Raw genomic sequence first — 11,662 nt, forward strand, 5'->3', positions numbered from 1 at the left:
TCGTTTTTTTATCTTTCAATTTATAAGCTATGCGTCTTATTACTATCAATAAAAAAGTGATTCAGATTTTAAAAATACACATAAATAAATAAAAAAATTGATATCAAGATTTTGATGGCCTAGAATTATTTCCCTACTATTGCACGTCATTTGTTTTGTTTAACAAAAGGTTGTTCTCCAGTTATTTTAATTTTAGTTCCTTTTCAGCTGCGGTTTTTGCCTTAGTTGCTTTTTTATAAGTAGCTAATCAATAGGTTTAGGGTTTGGGATATCTAATTCCATCATATAAAAATGGCATATAAGATTGGAGCGTCCTATGAAATTCACACACACAACTGCAAGGTACTCAACCTACATTGTCAGTTGAACTAGGTAATACGGACTGTTTTTCAAACTATATCACATGTAATATAAGATTCTAAACATAATGTAAATTTGTTCAGCATCATTCAATTGTTGCTAATTTTTGCAGAACACTAGAAGCATATAAAGTGATTCATGCCTTCTTTCTTTTATAAGTCACTTTTTCATAGGTAAAGTTATGGTTAAGCCCGAATTCAATCATATAAACATTTGTCAAGTTATATTACATTTAAAATTCTTAGTAATAATGATATCCTATACCGTCGTTTAATTGTGGCTAATACTTTTGAAGAACTTGATGGTTTTTTTTGGCAGGAATTATGTGGAGGGTTTTTTCGTGACCATGTTGTTACAGCCAATTCTGAGTATCCATCGAATTTTGTTGATTAATAATCTTTGTCTAAGAATTTAGTTGACCACCTTTAATAGAATTGTCCCTCTCAATCGCATTTTTTCATTAACAAAGTTTAAATTTGAGAACTGTTTAAGAGATCCAAATTCATTTTCACACAAATAATTGATGTGTGTGAGGGAGGGGGAGGGAGAGAGAAGGGAGAGAGAGAGAGAGAGAGTTGTTTTAATTTCAATTTTGGTGACTTGTAGAATTCACACACACGCCGTAATGTACTAATGTCTGTGTGATGTTGACATATTGAAACGGATTATATAAACTAACCAATCATTGCTCTCAAAATGAATAGTTTTCTATGCAACTAGAGGAATGTTTGACATTGACATATTGTTTGTTTTTGAAATGTCAAAACCGAAATAATTGATTAATTTCTATGCATCTAGAAGTTTAATACTATGTTGACAGTATTTAATTTTTTAATAGGTTGGCAATATTTAGGTACGGAGTAATGAAGCTCTGTCCATATTTGGCATGAATGGTGGCAAGTTTTTCGTTTAAGGTTTAGGGTTTTATTCACAAGATAAAGAAGTGGATGCATGGTAAGAGGAGTTAGAAAAATCCATTGACACCCAATGTTAAATCAACATGTCTATGGATAAAAAAAATATCAACAAGTCTATAGCTTCAATAAAAAAAAATGTTACATAAATATTTGTAAATAAGTAGAGTAAAATGTATTTGTTTTTTATCACTAAAAAATAGCAGTCTTTCATTCGTTCTAGAACTATAATGGCATCAATACATTAATATCGTGAATGCATTTGTTAGCATATCTATAAAAAAAAATAAAAAAAAATCAATAATATATTTTTTTAGGTTATTTGGGTCTAAGTGACTCACTACGATTAGAAGAAAAAAGATGTAAGACTTAGGGAGAACTTGCAAATTATCTGCCAATGAAATATCACATCAACAATATGATTCAAATCTTGCTTCTTGCCGAATTAGTTGAATTTTTATGAATAGAATCAATCTTCTAGATTGAGTGTTCACTCGTATAAATGTAATTAAACTACCCTATCAGGCTTAGTAAACTTTTTTATTGACAAGACAATCAGTAATTTCTTTGACAAGATAAAAATATTTTTTGAAAGCCAAAACCTAATCACGAAATGATTCCAATAATTTCTAATATCCTCAAATCTGATATTGTATATATCATCATCTACAACCAAATCACAGCCCCATTGAAGAGTTCTACTATATCACTCAGCTTCAAAAGTCAATGCTTCACAACTCAATGAATTTCAAAGGAAATTTCCAAGAAAAACTGAAGCAAAATACCATACTCATCAAACTCCCTAACCCATCATAGGTTACCCATTATTTCATTTTAATTATCATACGGTTAAGAGACAAAGATACCCAATTAAGTCATATCATACCTATGTATGTTAAAATATACAAACATATTGCAATATTACAAGTCTAAGTTAGTTATCATTAACTACTATACTTTATCATAGCTTTTCTAATTGTCATTACAGTTGTACATGCTATTGTGGCAAGTTAGTTAGAGTTATGAGAGGTAACTTGTTCCTCAAGCAATCTCTCTTCTTCTTCCATTCTCAACGTCCTCCACAAGCTGGTGCTTGGTATATATCGACCATGACTAGTTTGGATAGTAAAGCAAGAAATGGCTTAGGATGTGGTGGCTTGGTAAAGAAATCAACTGCTTATTCTGCACTTGAAAAAGGAAGAAGCTTCATTGTTCAATGTTGGACTCAATGAAAAATTGGATTGGCTAGCTGCAATGTGTAATACACTACGATTATCACAGCATAGAAGTGGAGATTTAGTATTCTTCATTTTGAAATCATTCAGTAAGCAGATTAGTCATTGCATTTCACAAACTACAACTAAGAGTGCTTTATATTCTACTTCACTATAGGATCTGGATACAATACTTTGCTTTTTGATGCTCCATGATATTAAAGATAAACCAAGGAAGAATCATAAAACAATAATGGATCTTCTTGTGTCTACACACCTGCCCAGTCAATATCAGTGAAGACTAAGAGTTGTATATTTGATGATTTAGGAAACAATATCCGTTTTCCAAGACAACCCTTCAAGTATCTCATAACTCTATATGCAACATTGTAATGAATCAGTGTTGTTGCAGATAAGAACTGACCGAGTTGTTGAACCACAAGCAAATATATGGCATTGTATTAGTAAAATACAACAATCTGCCTATAAACCTGCAATATGAATAGATATCTTCATATGATTGTCCCCCCATAATGGTGCAACTTCATAGAAGGATCCATAGGAGTACTGATAGGTTTGGAGCCAAGTAAACCAGAGACATTGCGTAAGTCTAACAGTATTTCCTTTGACATACAAAAATACTAAGATTAGAGTAAGCAACTTCAAGACCAATGGAATGGTTTAACTTGCTTAAATCCTTGATTTTGAAAGCTGAATCAAGCATGTGTTTAATTCTTATAATTTATGTGATGGAGTTGCCAGCGAGTAGAGAAGTGAACGTGTCAGTTGATGTATGGACAAACAAAGTATGATCTTCATATGCCTAGATATAACCGTGTTACGCGGTCCATCACCAAAACACCAGAACTTGAATTAAAGATAAACATGAATTTTTAACCTTCTTGGAACTTGGGACAAGTTTCACCAAAATTACAGTCATATGTCATTTATGGTAACAAAATTATTATTATTATTTTTTTTTTTGACAAAGCAAAATTTATTTTTTATGTTCTTGAAATTTACCAATTTAAGGATTTTATGTGTATACATTGTCAAAGTAAAACATTTTTACACACTTTTCATCATGTAAATATTTGGAAAAGTATTTTAGAATCAAGGGTTAATTAAGTAAATAATCCCTATAAATATTCAGAATTTTGTTTTTAATCCCTATAAAATAAAATCACATTTTTTAATCCCTATAAAATATTATTCCATCAGCATTTTTAGTCTTTATAAATTTTTTCCATCAGCATTTTTAGTCCCTTTCAAAAATTTCTATCAACATTTTTGGTCCCTAAAATACTTAAGGAAAATGTCACAGGGACTAAAAAGTGTGATTTTATTTTGTAGGGACTAAAAACAAAACTGTGAATATTTATAGGGACTAAAAACTTAATTAACCTTAGAATCAAATACAACAATTTTTTTTGAAGAACAAAGTTCTTGATGTTATTAAATTAAACGTATGCATAAAAATGTTTAGCATTAAAAATCTTATATTTAGTATATATGAGCATATTAAGCTCGACAGTAGGGCATGGCATTTCACAAGAAAAGAACATGAAATCACCTAGGCAAGTTTGATACTTTATATTTCATTAATCTATATCTATGATATCCTCAAGTTTGATTTTCTAGGTGATTCCAATAATTTGAAATATCCTCAAGTATGATATTTTATATTTCATTACTCTATATTAAAGAGTTAGGCTTCAAAAGTCAATGCTACTAGCTTCTCTCTAAAGTATTTTGCAACGAAATCACCTAGAAGATCAAAAGAACCACACAATACCCAAAAATCCATCTATTTCCACCCTATAAAAACACACAACTTTGTACGATAAAATTCATCAACCACAGAAAACCTAATCATCACAAGAAAAATTCAAAAACCTATCACCAACATGTGCTGCAGATTTCATTAATTTTGGTGCTTCTATTGCACAATCTACGCCTTTATATTCTTCTTCATGTCTTTCTCAATCATCGCTTGGATAGTAATCTCCCCCTCAAGCGTGAAATTCCACATAACAGACGCTACTCTCACCGAGTTCAACCTCACAAACAACAACACCTTATACTACAATTTCAAAGTCAATGTCACAGTACGAAACCCCAACAACAACATCATAGTCTATTACCGAAGAATCACAGCGATTGCTTGGTACAAAGACAATTATTTTGGTTATGTGAGTTTGACACCGTTCGATCAAGGACACAAGAATACAACATTTCTTGGACCGATTGAGTTTAAAGGAAATACTAAAATCAAACTTGGACGTCAACAACTTGACGAGTATTTTGAAGAGAGGCGTCTTGGGATTCACAAGGATTTGGCTGTTGATTTTGATGTTCGAATTAGAGCTAAGTTTGGAAGCTTTTATAAGAGTGGTCAGTTTAATTCGCCAGTTGTGCAGTGTCGTCGATTAAGTGTTCCTTTGATTTCTTCTTCCAATGGTAATTCATTGACATCAACATTTTCTTTTAAGAGCCAGAAGATGTAGCAGTGGTTCTTTCTTTACAGATCGTGATGCAGATGCTGGAGCTTGATATATACATACAATGTGAATTTGCATACTATTTTTTAACTTCAATTACATTCAATCTTTAATGTTGTACATTTATCACCATAACATATATATCTTGTGGCGCTAATATATATATATATACATGAAAGTGTAATGTGTTACACATATATGCATAAAATAAAACTTTGTTGTATATTGCACATAACAAAATTCCAATGTGTTACAAATGTGTTATTTGAACATAAAAATGCATATATCATGATTCAGGTGTGTTTAACTCTATCTCTCACTTATTCCTTCAAAAAAAAAAAAAAAAAACTCTATCTCTCACTTATTTTTTTATTTTTTTTATCTTTCAATTTATAAGCTATGTGTCTTATTACTATCAATAAAAAAGTGATTCAGATTTTAAAAATACACATAAATAAATAAATAAAAATTGATATCAAGATTTTGATGGCCTAGAATTATTTCCCTACTATTGCACGTCATTTGTTTTGTTTAACAAAAGATTGTTCTCCAGTTATTTTAATTTTAGTTCCTTTTCAGCTGCGGTTTTTGCCTTAGTTGCTTTTTTATAAGTAGCTAATCAATAGGTTTAGGGTTTGGGATATCTAATTCCATCATATAAAAATGACATATAAGATTGGAGCGTCCTATGAAATTCATACACACAACTGCAAGGTACTCAACCTACATTGTCGGTTGAACTAGGTAATACGGACTGTTTTTCAAACTATATCACATGTAATATAAGATTCTAAACATAATGCAAATTTGTTCAGCATCATTAAATTGTTGCTAATTTTTGCAGAACACTAGAAGCATATGTATAAAGTGATTCATGCCTTCTTTCTTTTATAAGTCACTTTTTCATAGGTAAAGTTATGGTTAAGCCCGAATTCAATCATATAAACATTTGTCAAGTTATATTACATTTAAAACTCTTAGTAATAATGATATCCTATACCGTCGTTTAATTGTGGCTAATATTTTTGAAGAACTTGATGGTTTTTTTGGCAGGAATTATGTGGAGGGTTTTTTCGTGACCATGTTGTTACAGCCAATTCTGAGTATCCATCGAATTTTGTTGATTAATAACCTTTGTCTAAGAACTTAGTTTACCACCTTTAATAGAATCGTCCTTCTCAATCGCATTTTTTCATTAACAAAATTTAAATTCGAGAATTTGTTTAAGAGATCCAAATTCATTTTCACACAAATTATTGGTGTGTGTGTGAGAGAGATGTTTTAATTTCAATTTTGGTGACTTGTAGAATTCACACACACGCCGTAATGTACTAATGTGTGTGTGATGTTGACATATTGAAACGGATTATATAAATTTAAACTAACCAATCATTGCTCTCAAAATGAATAGTTTTCAAAGTAAGAGGAATGTTTGACATTGACATATTGTTTGTTTTTGAAATATTTGACATTGACATATTGTTTGTTTTTGAAATGTCAAGACCGAAATAATTGATTAATTTCTATGCAACTAGAAGTTTAATACTATGTTTGACAATATTTAATTTTTTTAATAGGTTGGCAATATTTAGGTACTGGGCGATGAGGCTCTGTCCATATTTGGCATATGAATGGTGGCAAGTTTTTGGTTTAGGGTTTAGGGTTTTATTCATATGATAAGGAAGTGGATGCAATATATTCACAAGATAAGAAGAGTTAGAGAAATCCATTTACACCCAATGTTAAATCAACACGTCTATAGATAAAAAAATAATAAGAAGAAGAGTTAGAAAAATCCATTTACACCCAATGTTAAATCAACACGTCTATAGATAAAAAAAATAAAAAAAATCAACATGTCTCTAGCTTCAATAAAATAAATGTTACATTAAATATTTGTAAATAAGTAGAGTAAAATATATTTGTTTTTTGTCACTAAAAAATTTCATTCGTTCTAGAACTATAATGGCATCAATACATTAATATCGTGCATGCATTTGTTAGCAGATCTATAAAAAAAAAAAAAAAATCAATAATATATTTTTTTAGGTTATTTGGGTCCACTACTACAAAATACCCCCTTTAATAGCATTCATTTTTGCGTTTAATAGCGCTTTTGAAGCGCTAAGAAAGCCCCCGCTATTATAGGTTAGAACCCTGTAATAACGCTTTTAAAACGCTATTAAATAGCAACGTTTCAATAGCGCTTTCAGAAAAGCGCTAATATAACCTATTTTTTTGTTATTTTTAAACAGATGTTTCTTAGCGTTTTACGAAAAGCGCTATCTTAACTACCTTCCTTTAATAGCACTTTTAGAAAAGCGCTAATAAAAGTCCCAATTTTTTTAATTTTAAAAATTAAATCTACAACCAAAAGCTTCATAATAATATATTGACTAGACAAAAAAAAATGTATACAGATCAGAAACACTAGCAATCCATTAATAGACATAAACAACCATAATGTGTTGATCAAAAACTTAATTACAAATGACATCTAATGTACACTTGCATAAAAATGCAAAGTCTGTGCACAATATGTATATATGAACAATGACAAACCTAAAGTAACTTGCAAAACCTTGGCCTTTTTCCTCCAATACTAATTGGTACCTCCCGACGAACGATGACTCCAATGTAACTGACAAAACCTTAGCTTTCTTCCCCAACTGGTTGACCTTGAGCATTCCAAGGAACCTGAAGTAAGATTGCATGGTATACAAAATGAATTCAGCAATGCATTAACAAGTCCAAAAAATCTCCACAAAGGACATGACATAGTAAACAAACATCACTTGAACACAACAACCAACAGAACCATATAAAATGCAAGGACATAAGTATGTCCAACGATAACTTCAAATTCATGTTAAACAAAAATATAGATCACAAAAAATGTTAATATAGTCAACAAAGTTTCAGATTTTTATTAACAGGGGAAAAGAATTGAGAACCTGGCTAGCTAAGTTCTAAATCTTACGAGGGTTGAAAGTAAATATAATCCTCTATCCTTTTCATTTTATCAGTAAATTTGGAATCGAACTCAAAGCTGTTATTTGGACATATTGTTCTAGTGTTAGGCTCCTTATCAAGTCTCATATATTTTGCGCAAGATAGAGAATGAAGCAATCTAACTAGGTCTTCATTAGTCAAATTCAGCTAAGTAATAATCTCTGAATAACTAAGCATATGCGCAGTGTTGAATAGTAGCGGGACAACAGCCTGTAGTAGAGAATTTTCAAATATTTCAGTGTCACAATAATCAGCATAACAAAAGAGAAGAGGATGAGTCTCTGGAAGGTAATTTCTTTCACAAGTGAAGATGATGATAACAAGTGAGTAAATAGAAAACCATGAGGAACACAACAGAACCATTAGTTGTATTTTGTTAATTAATGACTGGAAGAGAATCAAGAGCGTATACCTTTAAAAATACATTCACCAAAAGCGCGATTGAGCGGAAGGGTGGGATAAGTCGAACATTGACCGGTGAACGGATTCAAGGTGATCTTTTTTGTGATCAATTTGCTGCTCTGCAAACGATGAAACAATACACATTATTCCCCTATAACCACAAACTCGCTTATGTAACATCTATCGCAATTCCAAACCTTTCAATCAAAACGGTATCAACTCACTCACTACAAACACTCAGAAACAAGGGGAAAAAAGCTATCAATTTACTATAATCTGAAACATCATAGCAGCCACAAATTCCACTATTCATATCGCTATCAATTTATCATATAGCAGCGACAAATTCGAATATCCAACAATGCTATCAATTTTCTATATTTTACTACCCAAAGAATCTGAAATATTTTTCAACATGGAAAAACAAATAAGCTTCTCTTTTTCTTGGCAAATGAAATAAAAAAAAAAATCTAAGAGACGATCACAAAAACAAGAAAATCTATAAATTCTTATATGAAATATTATTAGTGCCTAAAGTGAATCTGTGTCCTTGTCTTCTAAATTCTTTTGAACAAACAGGAAAATAGCTTTCATTAATAAGAAAGTTCAACATACCTTTACCTTTTATAAGTCCATTCATTCGATAAACTTTTTACTTCTTTAAATTAAAAGGAATTGAGTCAATTCTTTCTTCTTGGCATACTTGGAAAAATCTATAGACATAACAATATTCTGCTCATCAAGATGAATGCCACACAATCATCCTTGTCTTTTTTTTATACATTTACAACGAAATGTGCATATACAAACCAATTTATTAACACAAATTCAACCAACTTGCATTGAAAATTTAAAACAAACAAACTCCATAACAAGATAGAAGATAAAGTTCAAAGATAATTAACTATATATCAACAATCTATGCTATATAATCATATCATCATAGCACGTATAATAACTAGAAACTTTGTTCTTTTATTCTAGACAATAGTAAGAGTGCCTTTGCCTTGTTCTATCATTAGAAAATCATAGTCAAAGACCCATTACAAGCACCAAGTTGTAGCACACTCTACTGGAACTAGTACTATGGATAGCATTAGAAATGATACTAATTTTCTTTTGTTTGTTACAAAAGCATAAAACATTTTTTAGAGCCACCTATATATCCATTAACTAAATATAATAATCCCAAAACCTTATAAGAGCCATTTATGTATCCATTAACTAAACACTAATATGTAAAATCCTGTGCAAAGTTATTAACATAAAAACCATCCATACGTGTTTGTTATTGATGATATGGGGTTACTCAATGACTTTATCAACGACAAAGAGATCAACATAAGTAATAAACCCAAATCCATGAGGCTTCCTAGTTTTCATGTCTTTCATGATATTTGAATTCAAGCTCTTCCTATAGTGTTCAATTATATTATTAGTAGTATGCAGGATAAAAAAGAAACCTTAAATTTTTTTTAGATCCGTAGGTCAGTTCTCGGTGAGGGTATTCCATAAATGCGTTCCTCCACTGACTTATTTTGTACGACAACATACTCTCAGCTGCCTCACGTTCTTTTGACCTCACGAGAGTAACACCTCCGCACAAATTGTTCAATTTGACAGCAAAGTAACTGATAACTCCTTGTAAACTATTAAGGTTCCACAAACCAAAACCAAAAACCTTTTCCTGGAAACCCTATAAATGTGAGTCTTTACAAACTAATTTTCACAAATCTCAAAGTTCTAATTCTTCAATTTCTGGAAAAACAAATAGATAAGTGAAAATTTTAAAGAAAAAAGTGATATTGTACTTACATTTAATTAACAAAAAACCCCTTTTTATTTGAAAACCTAAAAAATTGAATCTTTATAAACTAATTTTCTCAAGGTCCCAAATTCAAAATTTTCAATTTCCTCAGATATAAAAAAAGCATAACAGTAAAAAAATTCTATAAAAAAAAGTAAAAAGAGGAAAAAGGAGAAATTTACCCAGACATGCATCATCATCGGTAACAGGTTGAGAGTTGTGGTGATGGTGTTTGTGTTATTTCAGATCAAAGTAGCTTTTCTCTTGTTCCTCAATTCTTTGATTAGAGTTTGTGGGGTTTGACGAATTGAATGTTTGGGTGTTATGGGCTTTGAAGAAACGAAGAAGTGAGTTCGACGGAGAGTTCGATGGAAAAGACGGTGGTGTTCGACGGAGAGTGAGTTTCAAGATCTGGCCCATCTAGATGAGTTGATGTAGGTTGTGAGTGAGTGAGTGAGAAAGAACGATAGAGAAGGAAAGATGAGTTGGATGTAGGTTCTTTTTTGATAATGGGTGAAAACAAAAATAAATTTAGGCTTTCTTCAAAAAAAAAAAATTTAGGCATATAATTTTTTTATTTTATATACAATCATACATTATCGCTTTCATAAAAGCGCTAAGGAAGGGTAACCAAATATTAGCGTTCACATAAAAGCGCTAACTAAGGTAGCTAAATATTAGCGCTTACACATAAGCGCTATCTAAGTGGTAGCAAATAATAGCGTTTTTTCAGAAGCGCTATCGAACAGCTGACTATGGCCTTTTTAATAGCATTTTTGCACAAGCGCTATAAAAGTGGCGCTATTATATGTCAAAATTGTAGTAGTGGTCTAAGTGACTCACTACGATTAGAAGAAAAAAGATCTAAGACTTAGGGTGAACTTGCATATTATCTGCCAATGAAATATCACATCGACAATCTTATTCAAATCTTGCTTCTTACCGAATTAGTTGAATTTTTGGCAATATAATCAATCTTTTAGATTGAGTGTTCACTCGTATAAATGTAATCAAAGTACCCTATCAGGGTTAGTAAACTTAACTTTTTTATTAACATGACAATCAGTAATTTCTTTGACAAGATAAAAATATTTTTTGAAAGCCAAAACCTAGTTATTTTCTTAGATGAAAAAAAAAAGTAGGAAAAACACACGAAATGATTCCAATAATTTCTAATATCCTCAAGTCTGATGTTGTATGTATCATATATCTATACAGGCTAATCACAACTCAATGCTTCGCAACTCAATGAATTTCAAAGGAAATTTCCAAGAAAAATTGAAGAAAAATACCATACTCATCATAGGTTACCCATTATTTCATTTTAAATTATCATATGATTAGGAGACAAAGATATCTAATCATGTCACACCCATATGTTATTAAAATATACAAACATGTTGCACCATGTATCAATATCCTCCTATTCATAAAACACTCTCACAAATCATC

At 30.9% G+C, this 11,662-nt stretch overlaps 1 pseudogene; it reads left to right on the plus strand.

The window, feature by feature from the left end:
- The first annotated feature begins 4,395 nt into the window (after positions 1–4,395).
- Positions 4,396–5,246, plus strand: LOC146917248 (NDR1/HIN1-like protein 10; annotated as a pseudogene).
- The last annotated feature ends 6,416 nt before the right edge of the window (positions 5,247–11,662 follow it).

The sequence above is a fragment of the Medicago sativa genome, chromosome 6 (assembly GCF_051527215.1).
Source record: "Medicago sativa cultivar Bolivia chromosome 6, Bolivia_mono, whole genome shotgun sequence".
Lineage (NCBI taxonomy): Eukaryota > Viridiplantae > Streptophyta > Magnoliopsida > Fabales > Fabaceae > Medicago > Medicago sativa.